General features: G+C 43.6%; 6 non-coding genes across 6 annotated transcripts; all 6 read right to left on the minus strand.

The window, feature by feature from the left end:
- Positions 1 to 1,384: 1,384 nt before the first annotated feature.
- Positions 1,385 to 1,575, minus strand: LOC130339870 (U2 spliceosomal RNA). Its single transcript, XR_008880114.1, has one exon. It is a non-coding gene; the product is annotated as a U2 spliceosomal RNA (small nuclear RNA).
- Positions 1,576 to 3,643: 2,068 nt separating this feature from the next.
- Positions 3,644 to 3,834, minus strand: LOC130339872 (U2 spliceosomal RNA). Its single transcript, XR_008880116.1, has one exon. It is a non-coding gene; the product is annotated as a U2 spliceosomal RNA (small nuclear RNA).
- Positions 3,835 to 5,898: 2,064 nt separating this feature from the next.
- On the minus strand, positions 5,899 to 6,089 carry LOC130339874 (U2 spliceosomal RNA). Its single transcript, XR_008880117.1, has one exon. It is a non-coding gene; the product is annotated as a U2 spliceosomal RNA (small nuclear RNA).
- Positions 6,090 to 8,159: 2,070 nt separating this feature from the next.
- LOC130339875 (U2 spliceosomal RNA) lies at positions 8,160 to 8,350 on the minus strand. The gene has a single exon (XR_008880118.1). It is a non-coding gene; the product is annotated as a U2 spliceosomal RNA (small nuclear RNA).
- Positions 8,351 to 10,433: 2,083 nt separating this feature from the next.
- Positions 10,434 to 10,624, minus strand: LOC130339876 (U2 spliceosomal RNA). The gene has a single exon (XR_008880119.1). It is a non-coding gene; the product is annotated as a U2 spliceosomal RNA (small nuclear RNA).
- Positions 10,625 to 12,688: 2,064 nt separating this feature from the next.
- On the minus strand, positions 12,689 to 12,874 carry LOC130339857 (U2 spliceosomal RNA). The gene has a single exon (XR_008880105.1). It is a non-coding gene; the product is annotated as a U2 spliceosomal RNA (small nuclear RNA).
- Between the last annotated feature and the right edge of the window lie 3,687 nt (positions 12,875 to 16,561).

Below are 16,561 nucleotides of genomic sequence, written 5' to 3' on the forward strand. Positions count from 1 at the left end.
ATAGACGACATCACCAAACAGCTCCATAGTCACATACACAGCAAAGGAGAGATGTTGTTTACACCTAGTGATGTCAGTGGTATTGAGTGACATCACAGCACAGTGCTAAGGCTCCTGGGCCTGGACACAGCAGCGGCTGCAATATCTCAACGGAGAATACGTTTATATATATGTGTGTGTGTGCGCGTATATATATATATATATATATATATATATATATATATATATATATTTCTCCGCCGAAATCACTTTTAAACCCATTTCCACCTTTTTTTCCCTTCTCTTCCTCTTACTTTTTTTTCACGTTTTTTTACGTTTTTCTCCTTTTCGCCTCTTTTCTGGGCGTATTATTCTTCTTTTTCTTCTTTTTTTTCGTCTAATGCATACCCCATCAGTGCAGCAATGCTTATTCAATACCGCCAGCAGATGGAGACACTGGGGGATAATTTTCTAAGGATTTATACTGATTTTTCCTGTCTGAATTTGTCGCACAGAAAGTTGCAGGCCAAATATGTGTGACATTTCTGCGACTTTAGCTTCTAGAGCATTTTTACAACATTATACATAGGTGCTGAATACATAAAAAGCGACTGTTCAGCGACAGACAAGTCGCATCGGCTGAAAGTAGGCCAGAATGTCAGTCCATGTTGGAGCAGGTTTAGATACAGTCTAAAGTATAGATCTCAAAGTCTGTGCACAGAATTTAGCAAGGGCCTCGCACCTTCTGATGCATCAGGTAGGTGCACAATAGCATAGCCTAACCCTCTGTACTTTGGTCTATATTGATGCGGGACATAGACAGCCAGCTGATGACCAATCCATTAGTGCAATGGATGGCTGGAAGCATTTGTCTTTGCCTTTGCAATACCACAGAAGCAATGCATGGTCAATGTACAGCAATGACACACCTGTGTGAACAGCCAGGAGACCCCCCCCATGTTATGTTACATAGTTACATAGTTAGTACGGTCGAAAAAAGACATATGTCCATCAAGTTCAACCAGGGAATTAAGGGGTAGGGGTGTGGCGCGATATTGGGGAAGGGATGAGATTTTATATTTCTTCATAAGCATTAATCTTATTTTGTCAATTAGGAACATTCAGCACCCACCCGCTATCAAGGCAGCTGCCTATCATGTCATGCCCTACCTGCACAGGTGTGCTGGCTACTCAAATGATCCAATTAAGGAGGCCATTTAGTCAGCAGCAGCAGAAGTCCTGTGCCTGGACGCTCCAACAGCGGCCAGACACAAGCAGAAGCAGCAGCAGCAGCACCACCTTTTGTTTTTTGGCTGCAGCAGCAAGGCCCACAGGGCTGGCTAGCTGGCTAGCCAGCAAGCAGGTAGCAATGAAAGTAGGAATCTTTCTTTTTAACCCTGTAAGGGGGTGGTGCACTGTACCCGAAGATACTGCCATATCGGGTCAATGCATAGGGCGACGGAAGCAAGCTTCGAAATCGGCCCCCGTTCTCAAAAATCCATTTAATATATGGTCCCCAGATAGGGGACGTATCAGATATTAAACTGATAAGAACAGATACTACACTTGATCTTAGCCAAAAGGCCGAGAAGCGATAACCGTGAAAGGGGCGGGCCCAACAAGGTCCCCTTCATGGGCACTATCACTGCTTGCTGTCAGGGAGGCTGCCAGACAATTTTCCATGCACACTCTGGGCTGGGGGGCAGTCAACCACCAGTACACACAGCAGAACCTAAACCCATACCATTATTGCTAAGCAGCAAGACAGGGGCCCATTGCACTCCCACGGGGCCTTTTTAAATGCAATCCATAACCCGGATTTGCCAGGAACCCTTCTTACTCCTCCTACTTGCATGTGACACTGGGCTTAGGATCTGCATAGGAAACACACACACAAGCACACACCTACCTTTGTTGCCTGCAGATGCCTCCTTGGCTGTCCCCAAACGGTATCAAACCAACACCCACGGGAAGCTGTAAGCATAGAGGACATGCCTGCACCCCATTGGACTTACCTGTGTGGGTTAAATCCGGGTTATTTGACAACCTATGGCGGTGATGGTTCTGCTCAGGCAGAGCAGTGCTGATGCTCCTCATAAAGCTGTCGCTGCTGTGAAGGTTCTAGGTGACATCACAAATCCCTATGGTTACATACACAACAAAGCTGGGTTGTTGTTGTTTACACTCTGCAAGGCCTGTGGAAGTGAGTGACATCATAGCACTGTAGTTCTGAGGGTTCTAGATGGATGCAACAATCTCCTGTTGCTTCTATGAAGGCCATAATAGACGACATCACCAAACAGCTCCATAGTCACATACACAGCAAAGGAGAGATGTTGTTTACACCTAGTGATGTCAGTGGTATTGAGTGACATCACAGCACAGTGCTAAGGCTCCTGGGCCTGGACACAGCAGCGGCTGCAATATCTCAACGGAGAATACGTTTATATATATGTGTGTGTGTGCGCGTATATATATATATATATATATATATATATATATATATATATATTTCTCCGCCGAAATCACTTTTAAACCCATTTCCACCTTTTTTTCCCTTCTCTTCCTCTTACTTTTTTTTCACGTTTTTTTACGTTTTTCTCCTTTTCGCCTCTTTTCTGGGCGTATTATTCTTCTTTTTCTTCTTTTTTTTCGTCTAATGCATACCCCATCAGTGCAGCAATGCTTATTCAATACCGCCAGCAGATGGAGACACTGGGGGATAATTTTCTAAGGATTTATACTGATTTTTCCTGTCTGAATTTGTCGCACAGAAAGTTGCAGGCCAAATATGTGTGACATTTCTGCGACTTTAGCTTCTAGAGCATTTTTACAACATTATACATAGGTGCTGAATACATAAAAAGCGACTGTTCAGCGACAGACAAGTCGCATCGGCTGAAAGTAGGCCAGAATGTCAGTCCATGTTGGAGCAGGTTTAGATACAGTCTAAAGTATAGATCTCAAAGTCTGTGCACAGAATTTAGCAAGGGCCTCGCACCTTCTGATGCATCAGGTAGGTGCACAATAGCATAGCCTAACCCTCTGTACTTTGGTCTATATTGATGCGGGACATAGACAGCCAGCTGATGACCAATCCATTAGTGCAATGGATGGCTGGAAGCATTTGTCTTTGCCTTTGCAATACCACAGAAGCAATGCATGGTCAATGTACAGCAATGACACACCTGTGTGAACAGCCAGGAGACCCCCCCCATGTTATGTTACATAGTTACATAGTTAGTACGGTCGAAAAAAGACATATGTCCATCAAGTTCAACCAGGGAATTAAGGGGTAGGGGTGTGGCGCGATATTGGGGAAGGGATGAGATTTTATATTTCTTCATAAGCATTAATCTTATTTTGTCAATTAGGAACATTCAGCACCCACCCGCTATCAAGGCAGCTGCCTATCATGTCATGCCCTACCTGCACAGGTGTGCTGGCTACTCAAATGATCCAATTAAGGAGGCCATTTAGTCAGCAGCAGCAGAAGTCCTGTGCCTGGACGCTCCAACAGCGGCCAGACACAAGCAGAAGCAGCAGCAGCAGCACCACCTTTTGTTTTTTGGCTGCAGCAGCAAGGCCCACAGGGCTGGCTAGCTGGCTAGCCAGCAAGCAGGTAGCAATGAAAGTAGGAATCTTTCTTTTTAACCCTGTAAGGGGGTGGTGCACTGTACCCGAAGATACTGCCATATCGGGTCAATGCATAGGGCGACGGAAGCAAGCTTCGAAATCGGCCCCCGTTCTCAAAAATCCATTTAATATATGGTCCCCAGATAGGGGACGTATCAGATATTAAACTGATAAGAACAGATACTACACTTGATCTTAGCCAAAAGGCCGAGAAGCGATAACCGTGAAAGGGGCGGGCCCAACAAGGTCCCCTTCATGGGCACTATCACTGCTTGCTGTCAGGGAGGCTGCCAGACAATTTTCCATGCACACTCTGGGCTGGGGGGCAGTCAACCACCAGTACACACAGCAGAACCTAAACCCATACCATTATTGCTAAGCAGCAAGACAGGGGCCCATTGCACTCCCACTGGGCCTTTTTAAATGCAATCCATAACCCGGATTTGCCAGGAACCCTTCTTACTCCTCCTACTTGCATGTGACACTGGGCTTAGGATCTGCATAGGAAACACACACACAAGCACACACCTACCTTTGTTGCCTGCAGATGCCTCCTTGGCTGTCCCCAAACGGTATCAAACCAACACCCACGGGAAGCTGTAAGCATAGAGGACATGCCTGCACCCCATTGGACTTACCTGTGTGGGTTAAATCCGGGTTATTTGACAACCTATGGCGGTGATGGTTCTGCTCAGGCAGAGCAGTGCTGATGCTCCTCATAAAGCTGTCGCTGCTGTGAAGGTTCTAGGTGACATCACAAATCCCTATGGTTACATACACAACAAAGCTGGGTTGTTGTTGTTTACACTCTGCAAGGCCTGTGGAAGTGAGTGACATCATAGCACTGTAGTTCTGAGGGTTCTAGATGGATGCAACAATCTCCTGTTGCTTCTATGAAGGCCATAATAGACGACATCACCAAACAGCTCCATAGTCACATACACAGCAAAGGAGAGATGTTGTTTACACCTAGTGATGTCAGTGGTATTGAGTGACATCACAGCACAGTGCTAAGGCTCCTGGGCCTGGACACAGCAGCGGCTGCAATATCTCAACGGAGAATACGTTTATATATATGTGTGTGTGTGCGCGTATATATATATATATATATATATATATATATATATATATTTCTCCGCCGAAATCACTTTTAAACCCATTTCCACCTTTTTTTCCCTTCTCTTCCTCTTACTTTTTTTTCACGTTTTTTTACGTTTTTCTCCTTTTCGCCTCTTTTCTGGGCGTATTATTCTTCTTTTTCTTCTTTTTTTTCGTCTAATGCATACCCCATCAGTGCAGCAATGCTTATTCAATACCGCCAGCAGATGGAGACACTGGGGGATAATTTTCTAAGGATTTATACTGATTTTTCCTGTCTGAATTTGTCGCACAGAAAGTTGCAGGCCAAATATGTGTGACATTTCTGCGACTTTAGCTTCTAGAGCATTTTTACAACATTATACATAGGTGCTGAATACATAAAAAGCGACTGTTCAGCGACAGACAAGTCGCATCGGCTGAAAGTAGGCCAGAATGTCAGTCCATGTTGGAGCAGGTTTAGATACAGTCTAAAGTATAGATCTCAAAGTCTGTGCACAGAATTTAGCAAGGGCCTCGCACCTTCTGATGCATCAGGTAGGTGCACAATAGCATAGCCTAACCCTCTGTACTTTGGTCTATATTGATGCGGGACATAGACAGCCAGCTGATGACCAATCCATTAGTGCAATGGATGGCTGGAAGCATTTGTCTTTGCCTTTGCAATACCACAGAAGCAATGCATGGTCAATGTACAGCAATGACACACCTGTGTGAACAGCCAGGAGACCCCCCCCATGTTATGTTACATAGTTACATAGTTAGTACGGTCGAAAAAAGACATATGTCCATCAAGTTCAACCAGGGAATTAAGGGGTAGGGGTGTGGCGCGATATTGGGGAAGGGATGAGATTTTATATTTCTTCATAAGCATTAATCTTATTTTGTCAATTAGGAACATTCAGCACCCACCCGCTATCAAGGCAGCTGCCTATCATGTCATGCCCTACCTGCACAGGTGTGCTGGCTACTCAAATGATCCAATTAAGGAGGCCATTTAGTCAGCAGCAGCAGAAGTCCTGTGCCTGGACGCTCCAACAGCGGCCAGACACAAGCAGAAGCAGCAGCAGCAGCACCACCTTTTGTTTTTTGGCTGCAGCAGCAAGGCCCACAGGGCTGGCTAGCTGGCTAGCCAGCAAGCAGGTAGCAATGAAAGTAGGAATCTTTCTTTTTAACCCTGTAAGGGGGTGGTGCACTGTACCCGAAGATACTGCCATATCGGGTCAATGCATAGGGCGACGGAAGCAAGCTTCGAAATCGGCCCCCGTTCTCAAAAATCCATTTAATATATGGTCCCCAGATAGGGGACGTATCAGATATTAAACTGATAAGAACAGATACTACACTTGATCTTAGCCAAAAGGCCGAGAAGCGATAACCGTGAAAGGGGCGGGCCCAACAAGGTCCCCTTCATGGGCACTATCACTGCTTGCTGTCAGGGAGGCTGCCAGACAATTTTCCATGCACACTCTGGGCTGGGGGGCAGTCAACCACCAGTACACACAGCAGAACCTAAACCCATACCATTATTGCTAAGCAGCAAGACAGGGGCCCATTGCACTCCCACGGGGCCTTTTTAAATGCAATCCATAACCCGGATTTGCCAGGAACCCTTCTTACTCCTCCTACTTGCATGTGACACTGGGCTTAGGATCTGCATAGGAAACACACACACAAGCACACACCTACCTTTGTTGCCTGCAGATGCCTCCTTGGCTGTCCCCAAACGGTATCAAACCAACACCCACGGGAAGCTGTAAGCATAGAGGACATGCCTGCACCCCATTGGACTTACCTGTGTGGGTTAAATCCGGGTTATTTGACAACCTATGGCGGTGATGGTTCTGCTCAGGCAGAGCAGTGCTGATGCTCCTCATAAAGCTGTCGCTGCTGTGAAGGTTCTAGGTGACATCACAAATCCCTATGGTTACATACACAACAAAGCTGGGTTGTTGTTGTTTACACTCTGCAAGGCCTGTGGAAGTGAGTGACATCATAGCACTGTAGTTCTGAGGGTTCTAGATGGATGCAACAATCTCCTGTTGCTTCTATGAAGGCCATAATAGACGACATCACCAAACAGCTCCATAGTCACATACACAGCAAAGGAGAGATGTTGTTTACACCTAGTGATGTCAGTGGTATTGAGTGACATCACAGCACAGTGCTAAGGCTCCTGGGCCTGGACACAGCAGCGGCTGCAATATCTCAACGGAGAATACGTTTATATATATGTGTGTGTGTGCGCGTATATATATATATATATATATATATATATATATATATATATATATTTCTCCGCCGAAATCACTTTTAAACCCATTTCCACCTTTTTTTCCCTTCTCTTCCTCTTACTTTTTTTTCACGTTTTTTTACGTTTTTCTCCTTTTCGCCTCTTTTCTGGGCGTATTATTCTTCTTTTTCTTCTTTTTTTTCGTCTAATGCATACCCCATCAGTGCAGCAATGCTTATTCAATACCGCCAGCAGATGGAGACACTGGGGGATAATTTTCTAAGGATTTATACTGATTTTTCCTGTCTGAATTTGTCGCACAGAAAGTTGCAGGCCAAATATGTGTGACATTTCTGCGACTTTAGCTTCTAGAGCATTTTTACAACATTATACATAGGTGCTGAATACATAAAAAGCGACTGTTCAGCGACAGACAAGTCGCATCGGCTGAAAGTAGGCCAGAATGTCAGTCCATGTTGGAGCAGGTTTAGATACAGTCTAAAGTATAGATCTCAAAGTCTGTGCACAGAATTTAGCAAGGGCCTCGCACCTTCTGATGCATCAGGTAGGTGCACAATAGCATAGCCTAACCCTCTGTACTTTGGTCTATATTGATGCAGGACATAGACAGCCAGCTGATGACCAATCCATTAGTGCAATGGATGGCTGGAAGCATTTGTCTTTGCCTTTGCAATACCACAGAAGCAATGCATGGTCAATGTACAGCAATGACACACCTGTGTGAACAGCCAGGAGACCCCCCCCATGTTATGTTACATAGTTACATAGTTAGTACGGTCGAAAAAAGACATATGTCCATCAAGTTCAACCAGGGAATTAAGGGGTATGGGTGTGGCGCGATATTGGGGAAGGGATGAGATTTTATATTTCTTCATAAGCATTAATCTTATTTTGTCAATTAGGAACATTCAGCACCCACCCGCTATCAAGGCAGCTGCCTATCATGTCATGCCCTACCTGCACAGGTGTGCTGGCTACTCAAATGATCCAATTAAGGAGGCCATTTAGTCAGCAGCAGCAGAAGTCCTGTGCCTGGACGCTCCAACAGCGGCCAGACACAAGCAGAAGCAGCAGCAGCAGCACCACCTTTTGTTTTTTGGCTGCAGCAGCAAGGCCCACAGGGCTGGCTAGCTGGCTAGCCAGCAAGCAGGTAGCAATGAAAGTAGGAATCTTTCTTTTTAACCCTGTAAGGGGGTGGTGCACTGTACCCGAAGATACTGCCATATCGGGTCAATGCATAGGGCGACGGAAGCAAGCTTCGAAATCGGCCCCCGTTCTCAAAAATCCATTTAATATATGGTCCCCAGATAGGGGACGTATCAGATATTAAACTGATAAGAACAGATACTACACTTGATCTTAGCCAAAAGGCCGAGAAGCGATAACCGTGAAAGGGGCGGGCCCAACAAGGTCCCCTTCATGGGCACTATCACTGCTTGCTGTCAGGGAGGCTGCCAGACAATTTTCCATGCACACTCTGGGCTGGGGGGCAGTCAACCACCAGTACACACAGCAGAACCTAAACCCATACCATTATTGCTAAGCAGCAAGACAGGGGCCCATTGCACTCCCACGGGGCCTTTTTAAATGCAATCCATAACCCGGATTTGCCAGGAACCCTTCTTACTCCTCCTACTTGCATGTGACACTGGGCTTAGGATCTGCATAGGAAACACACACACAAGCACACACCTACCTTTGTTGCCTGCAGATGCCTCCTTGGCTGTCCCCAAACGGTATCAAACCAACACCCACGGGAAGCTGTAAGCATAGAGGACATGCCTGCACCCCATTGGACTTACCTGTGTGGGTTAAATCCGGGTTATTTGACAACCTATGGCGGTGATGGTTCTGCTCAGGCAGAGCAGTGCTGATGCTCCTCATAAAGCTGTCGCTGCTGTGAAGGTTCTAGGTGACATCACAAATCCCTATGGTTACATACACAACAAAGCTGGGTTGTTGTTGTTTACACTCTGCAAGGCCTGTGGAAGTGAGTGACATCATAGCACTGTAGTTCTGAGGGTTCTAGATGGATGCAACAATCTCCTGTTGCTTCTATGAAGGCCATAATAGACGACATCACCAAACAGCTCCATAGTCACATACACAGCAAAGGAGAGATGTTGTTTACACCTAGTGATGTCAGTGGTATTGAGTGACATCACAGCACAGTGCTAAGGCTCCTGGGCCTGGACACAGCAGCGGCTGCAATATCTCAACGGAGAATACGTTTATATATATGTGTGTGTGTGCGCGTATATATATATATATATATATATATATATATATATATATATATATATATATATATTTCTCCGCCGAAATCACTTTTAAACCCATTTCCACCTTTTTTTCCCTTCTCTTCCTCTTACTTTTTTTTCACGTTTTTTTACGTTTTTCTCCTTTTCGCCTCTTTTCTGGGCGTATTATTCTTCTTTTTCTTCTTTTTTTTCGTCTAATGCATACCCCATCAGTGCAGCAATGCTTATTCAATACCGCCAGCAGATGGAGACACTGGGGGATAATTTTCTAAGGATTTATACTGATTTTTCCTGTCTGAATTTGTCGCACAGAAAGTTGCAGGCCAAATATGTGTGACATTTCTGCGACTTTAGCTTCTAGAGCATTTTTACAACATTATACATAGGTGCTGAATACATAAAAAGCGACTGTTCAGCGACAGACAAGTCGCATCGGCTGAAAGTAGGCCAGAATGTCAGTCCATGTTGGAGCAGGTTTAGATACAGTCTAAAGCATAGATCTCAAAGTCTGTGCACAGAATTTAGCAAGGGCCTCGCACCTTCTGATGCATCAGGTAGGTGCACAATAGCATAGCCTAACCCTCTGTACTTTGGTCTATATTGATGCGGGACATAGACAGCCAGCTGATGACCAATCCATTAGTGCAATGGATGGCTGGAAGCATTTGTCTTTGCCTTTGCAATACCACAGAAGCAATGCATGGTCAATGTACAGCAATGACACACCTGTGTGAACAGCCAGGAGACCCCCCCCATGTTATGTTACATAGTTACATAGTTAGTACGGTCGAAAAAAGACATATGTCCATCAAGTTCAACCAGGGAATTAAGGGGTAGGGGTGTGGCGCGATATTGGGGAAGGGATGAGATTTTATATTTCTTCATAAGCATTAATCTTATTTTGTCAATTAGGAACATTCAGCACCCACCCGCTATCAAGGCAGCTGCCTATCATGTCATGCCCTACCTGCACAGGTGTGCTGGCTACTCAAATGATCCAATTAAGGAGGCCATTTAGTCAGCAGCAGCAGAAGTCCTGTGCCTGGACGCTCCAACAGCGGCCAGACACAAGCAGAAGCAGCAGCAGCAGCACCACCTTTTGTTTTTTGGCTGCAGCAGCAGCAAGGCCCACAGGGCTGGCTAGCTGGCTAGCCAGCAAGCAGGTAGCAATGAAAGTAGGAATCTTTCTTTTTAACCCTGTAAGGGGGTGGTGCACTGTACCCGAAGATACTGCCATATCGGGTCAATGCATAGGGCGACGGAAGCAAGCTTCGAAATCGGCCCCCGTTCTCAAAAATCCATTTAATATATGGTCCCCAGATAGGGGACGTATCAGATATTAAACTGATAAGAACAGATACTACACTTGATCTTAGCCAAAAGGCCGAGAAGCGATAACCGTGAAAGGGGCGGGCCCAACAAGGTCCCCTTCATGGGCACTATCACTGCTTGCTGTCAGGGAGGCTGCCAGACAATTTTCCATGCACACTCTGGGCTGGGGGGCAGTCAACCACCAGTACACACAGCAGAACCTAAACCCATACCATTATTGCTAAGCAGCAAGACAGGGGCCCATTGCACTCCCACGGGGCCTTTTTAAATGCAATCCATAACCCGGATTTGCCAGGAACCCTTCTTACTCCTCCTACTTGCATGTGACACTGGGCTTAGGATCTGCATAGGAAACACACACACAAGCACACACCTACCTTTGTTGCCTGCAGATGCCTCCTTGGCTGTCCCCAAACGGTATCAAACCAACACCCACGGGAAGCTGTAAGCATAGAGGACATGCCTGCACCCCATTGGACTTACCTGTGTGGGTTAAATCCGGGTTATTTGACAACCTATGGCGGTGATGGTTCTGCTCAGGCAGAGCAGTGCTGATGCTCCTCATAAAGCTGTCGCTGCTGTGAAGGTTCTAGGTGACATCACAAATCCCTATGGTTACATACACAACAAAGCTGGGTTGTTGTTGTTTACACTCTGCAAGGCCTGTGGAAGTGAGTGACATCATAGCACTGTAGTTCTGAGGGTTCTAGATGGATGCAACAATCTCCTGTTGCTTCTATGAAGGCCATAATAGACGACATCACCAAACAGCTCCATAGTCACATACACAGCAAAGGAGAGATGTTGTTTACACCTAGTGATGTCAGTGGTATTGAGTGACATCACAGCACAGTGCTAAGGCTCCTGGGCCTGGACACAGCAGCGGCTGCAATATCTCAACGGAGAATACGTTTATATATATGTGTGTGTGTGCGCGTATATATATATATATATATATATATATATATATATATATTCTCCGCCGAAATCACTTTTAAACCCATTTCCACCTTTTTTTCCCTTCTCTTCCTCTTACTTTTTTTTCACGTTTTTTTACGTTTTTCTCCTTTTCGCCTCTTTTCTGGGCGTATTATTCTTCTTTTTCTTCTTTTTTTTCGTCTAATGCATACCCCATCAGTGCAGCAATGCTTATTCAATACCGCCAGCAGATGGAGACACTGGGGGATAATTTTCTAAGGATTTATACTGATTTTTCCTGTCTGAATTTGTCGCACAGAAAGTTGCAGGCCAAATATGTGTGACATTTCTGCGACTTTAGCTTCTAGAGCATTTTTACAACATTATACATAGGTGCTGAATACATAAAAAGCGACTGTTCAGCGACAGACAAGTCGCATCGGCTGAAAGTAGGCCAGAATGTCAGTCCATGTTGGAGCAGGTTTAGATACAGTCTAAAGTATAGATCTCAAAGTCTGTGCACAGAATTTAGCAAGGGCCTCGCACCTTCTGATGCATCAGGTAGGTGCACAATAGCATAGCCTAACCCTCTGTACTTTGGTCTATATTGATGCGGGACATAGACAGCCAGCTGATGACCAATCCATTAGTGCAATGGATGGCTGGAAGCATTTGTCTTTGCCTTTGCAATACCACAGAAGCAATGCATGGTCAATGTACAGCAATGACACACCTGTGTGAACAGCCAGGAGACCCCCCCCATGTTATGTTACATAGTTACATAGTTAGTACGGTCGAAAAAAGACATATGTCCATCAAGTTCAACCAGGGAATTAAGGGGTAGGGGTGTGGCGCGATATTGGGGAAGGGATGAGATTTTATATTTCTTCATAAGCATTAATCTTATTTTGTCAATTAGGAACATTCAGCACCCACCCGCTATCAAGGCAGCTGCCTAATCATGTCATGCCCTACCTGCACAGGTGTGCTGGCTACTCAAATGATCCAATTAAGGAGGCCATTTAGTCAGCAGCAGCAGAAGTCCTGTGCCTGGACGCTCCAACAGCGGCCAGACACAAGCAGAAGCAGCAGCAGCAGCACCACCTTTTGTTTTTTGGCTGCAGCAGCAAGGCCCACAGGGCTGGCTAGCTGGCTAGCCAGCAAGCAGGTAGCAATGAAAGTAGGAATCTTTCTTTTTAACCCTGTAAGGGGGTGGTGCACTGTACCCGAAGATACTGCCATATCGGGTCAATGCATAGGGCGACGGAAGCAAGCTTCGAAATCGGCCCCCGTTCTCAAAAATCCATTTAATATATGGTCCCCAGATAGGGGACGTATCAGATATTAAACTGATAAGAACAGATTTTTTTTTAACTTGGCTACCCCTGAGGGGTATCTTTTTATTTAGAATTCATAACATTTTACAAAGTGCATTACGATTTATAAATATAATTTTTTTTTCAATAAAAACAAATTTTGATAATAAAATCACATATAACAATAAAAGTTCACATAAATACAATCATAATACACTTAAAATGGGCACTTGGTGGCTTTACAAAAGGGCGTTCCATTCATTAAAATACCATTTTCTAGCTAATAAAGGATAATATTTCTTGTCTAATAAAAAGTACTGGTACATATCACTAAAACAAAGAGCTAAAACATCATTCACAGATAAAATCTCATGTTTAAAAAGTAAAATGTTTCTGGCATTCCATAGAGCTGCTTTAACACAGTTTATGATCTTCCATGCCATTGTCTCTTGAGTCCGTATTGGGCATTCCAGACATCCATAAAAAACAGCTGCAGAGTTTAAGTCTTTTATTTCTGTTATCTTCTTCACCAGAGGGAGTATTTTAGTCCATATCCTTTTTGCATAAAAACAAGTCCAGAAAAGGTGGTACACGGTCTCGGGTTCCTGGCAGCCCTCCCTCGGGCATACTGCAGTGTTGGCCATCCTTCTTCGGTGCTGGAATGCCCGGCATGGAAGACACTCGTGTATGCAGCTCCAGGCCAGATCTTTCTGTGAATTAAAAAGATAAATCATATTTGCCATCTTCCATATTTTCCTGCATTTCTCTTCATTAAAATTATTCACAGGGGCAATAAAACCACTTTCTTTAATATATTTTAACATTTTTTTGCTATTAGTTACTTCATTAATACTTTTTCCGTTAAAGTTATACAAGTTGAAAATTTTCTCTAAAATCTTGTATTGTTGGGGAAGATTAAAAGCATAAGGACAGCTTAAAACAGTTTTAAACCACCCATTCCTCCTCATAAAAAAACCTGTATTAAAACGGATAAAATATGACCAGTAACTATCCTTAAAAAGTGTGCTAACACACATGCTAAAAAACTTGGTAAAAAGGAACGCCCTGATGTCGGGGAAGTCCTTTCCACCCATACCTTTTGGCATCATGACGATCTCTCTTCTCAATTTTTCACTCTTGGAGCTCCATAAAAAGGTAAAACATGCTTTAATAATTTTATTTAAAATCATTTCGGGGGGTGGAAAGACCATGCCAAGATACAATAAAATGGGTAAAATCACCATCTTTGTAACTAAAACCTTCCCCTCCATCGTTAGCTTTCTCATGTTCCACATACAAATTTTTGTGTTTATTTTTTGAGCCACCAAGTCCCAGCTATTAAAACCATTGTTTGACTCACTGAAGGAGACCCCTAAAATCTGCACAGACTCAGACACAGGAATGGGTAAATCCCTTAAAAACAGTCCTCCTATATTTAAAACACTGCTTTTATTAAAATTTACCTTAAAACCGGAGGCACAACAAAAAAATTCAACTTGCTTTAGGGCTTTTTGAAGCGATGGGGTGTCCCTTCCAAGCACTGCCACATCGTCCATGTACCCCACTACTTTAGCCTCTAGTCCCCCTCCTCCCGGCAGGGGGACCCCTCTTATTTGCTTATCTCTCCTCAAGGTGCATAGTAGAGGCTCAAGCGCACATATGAAAAGTAGTGGGGACAAAGGACACCCCTGCTTCACTCCGGAATTTAAAATCACATCCTGTGTCTTAAAACCGTTAACTAAAATCTTGCTTGTGCAGTTTTTATAAAAGGCCTTAAGAGACAATAAAAAGCCTTCAGGTATACCCATTTTCTCTAAAACCTTAAAAAGATAAAAATGTGACACTCTGTCAAAAGCCTTCTCGAAGTCTAAGGATAAAATGGCTAGTTTTCCGTTTCTAGACTTTGTGTCACTAATCACATCTTTTAAAAGGTTAAGATTTTCCCATATGCTCCTCCCAGGCACCCCACAGACCTGATTTGAATGGATTATTTTCTCTATTACACTTTTTAATCTATTTGCGCACAGTTTTGCCATCACTTTGTAGTCACAGTTGAGGAGGGTGATTGGTCTCCAGTTCTTTAGATCTGACCGGTCTCCCTTTTTGAACAGCAGGGAGACATCACCCTTCCTCCATGAACCTGGGAGGGCTTTTGTTTTAAATACTTCTGTAAAAAGGGAAAAAAGGTCATCTTTTAAAACACCATAAAAAATGACATAAAACTCAATGGGTATACCGTCAGGACCAGGCACCTTACCGGATTTAAAACTCCTGATCGTCTCTAAAACCTCCTGTTCCGAGATCTCCCTCTGTAAAAGAGACTGGGACACAGGGTCTAAAACATTGGTAATCTCCTTCAATGAGTCATTCATAAAATCAATATCAATATTTTTTGTATTAAAAAGATCCGCATAAAATGAATGTACCCTTTTTAAAATACCCTGTACATCTTTTTCTCCTTGTATATTATCAATTAAAACCTTTTTATCCGTTACTTTCTTAAAAAAGTACCTGGAGCAGGTCTCGTTCTCTTCAAGGTGCTTTATTTTGGATCTGAAAATTATCTCTTTTCCCTTCTGCTCCAGGCACTGTTTTATTTCTTTTTTTAAGTCAGTAATTTCTCTATAAACCTCTATACCATTGTCTCTGAATTTGTACAGGGTTTGCAGACGGGTATTTAGAAGGGAGTAAAACTCACGCTTCTCTTTAGCTCTAGAGATCCCTACTCTAATAAAAAACTCTTTTATTTTTATTTTCATTTTCTCCCACCATATACTGATGGGAGTGTTAGGATCTCTTACCCGTCTGCAGTCCTTGTAGAAGTTGATAAAATCGGATAAAACCTGCGGATCTTCTAAAAGGGATACATTCATCTTCCAGGCATTCCTCCCAGTCTTTTTTCTAAAATCACTCTTCACCTTAAAAGATAAAAGTTTGTGATCAGAAAAAACATTGGTTAAAACATCACACTTAAAAGGCAGTACTTGATAAGAACAGAAGATAAAATCGATCCTGGAGCTGCAGTTTGCGTTGCTCCAGGTCACACCGTCTCTTTCTGGTAAAATACTATTGCATTTCTTAAAAACATCAGTAAGTCTAAAATCAATAATCATATTTTTTAACATAGAAGATGTTTTATCATAGTTTCTACTTACTGAATTGGTAAAACGGTGCTCCCCCCTTAAAATACAATTAAAATCACCTGCTAAAATAAGAGGTTCAGAATCATTGATAAAAAGGGGTAAAATCTCTAACATCCGTGCTCTATCATTTTTATTGGGTGAACCATAAAAATTTAAAAACTGCCATTTAATACCATCAATAAAAGCTTTAACCAATAAAACTCTGCCTGGTAAAATCTCATGAATAAAATCAATAAAAGCATTTCCTTTAAAAAGTATGGCGACCCCTGCTGATCTGGATTCGTTAGATCCAGACCAGACTGATGGACCGTGTACCCAATCTTTTTTATACTTTTCATAATTTAAACTATGCGGGATGCCGCACTCCTGCAGGAAAACCACAGAAGCAGCAAAAATAGACAAGTAGTTAAAAAGGGCAACCCGTTTTGCTCGTGAACTTATACTTCTTACATTCATAGACAATCCGGACAACTCAGCCATTGGAGATGTAAAAAAAAGGGAGGCTCAGATAACAAACTAAAAACCAGATTGCGCACTGGAGCTCTCGTTACCCCCCACCTCTGACTCTACCGTACACATAGAGGAAGCCGGAGAGGAACCACCATCGCTCGAGCAGCCCCCCTC

Source organism: Hyla sarda, unplaced genomic scaffold, assembly GCF_029499605.1.
Source record: "Hyla sarda isolate aHylSar1 unplaced genomic scaffold, aHylSar1.hap1 scaffold_555, whole genome shotgun sequence".
Taxonomy (NCBI): domain Eukaryota; kingdom Metazoa; phylum Chordata; class Amphibia; order Anura; family Hylidae; genus Hyla; species Hyla sarda.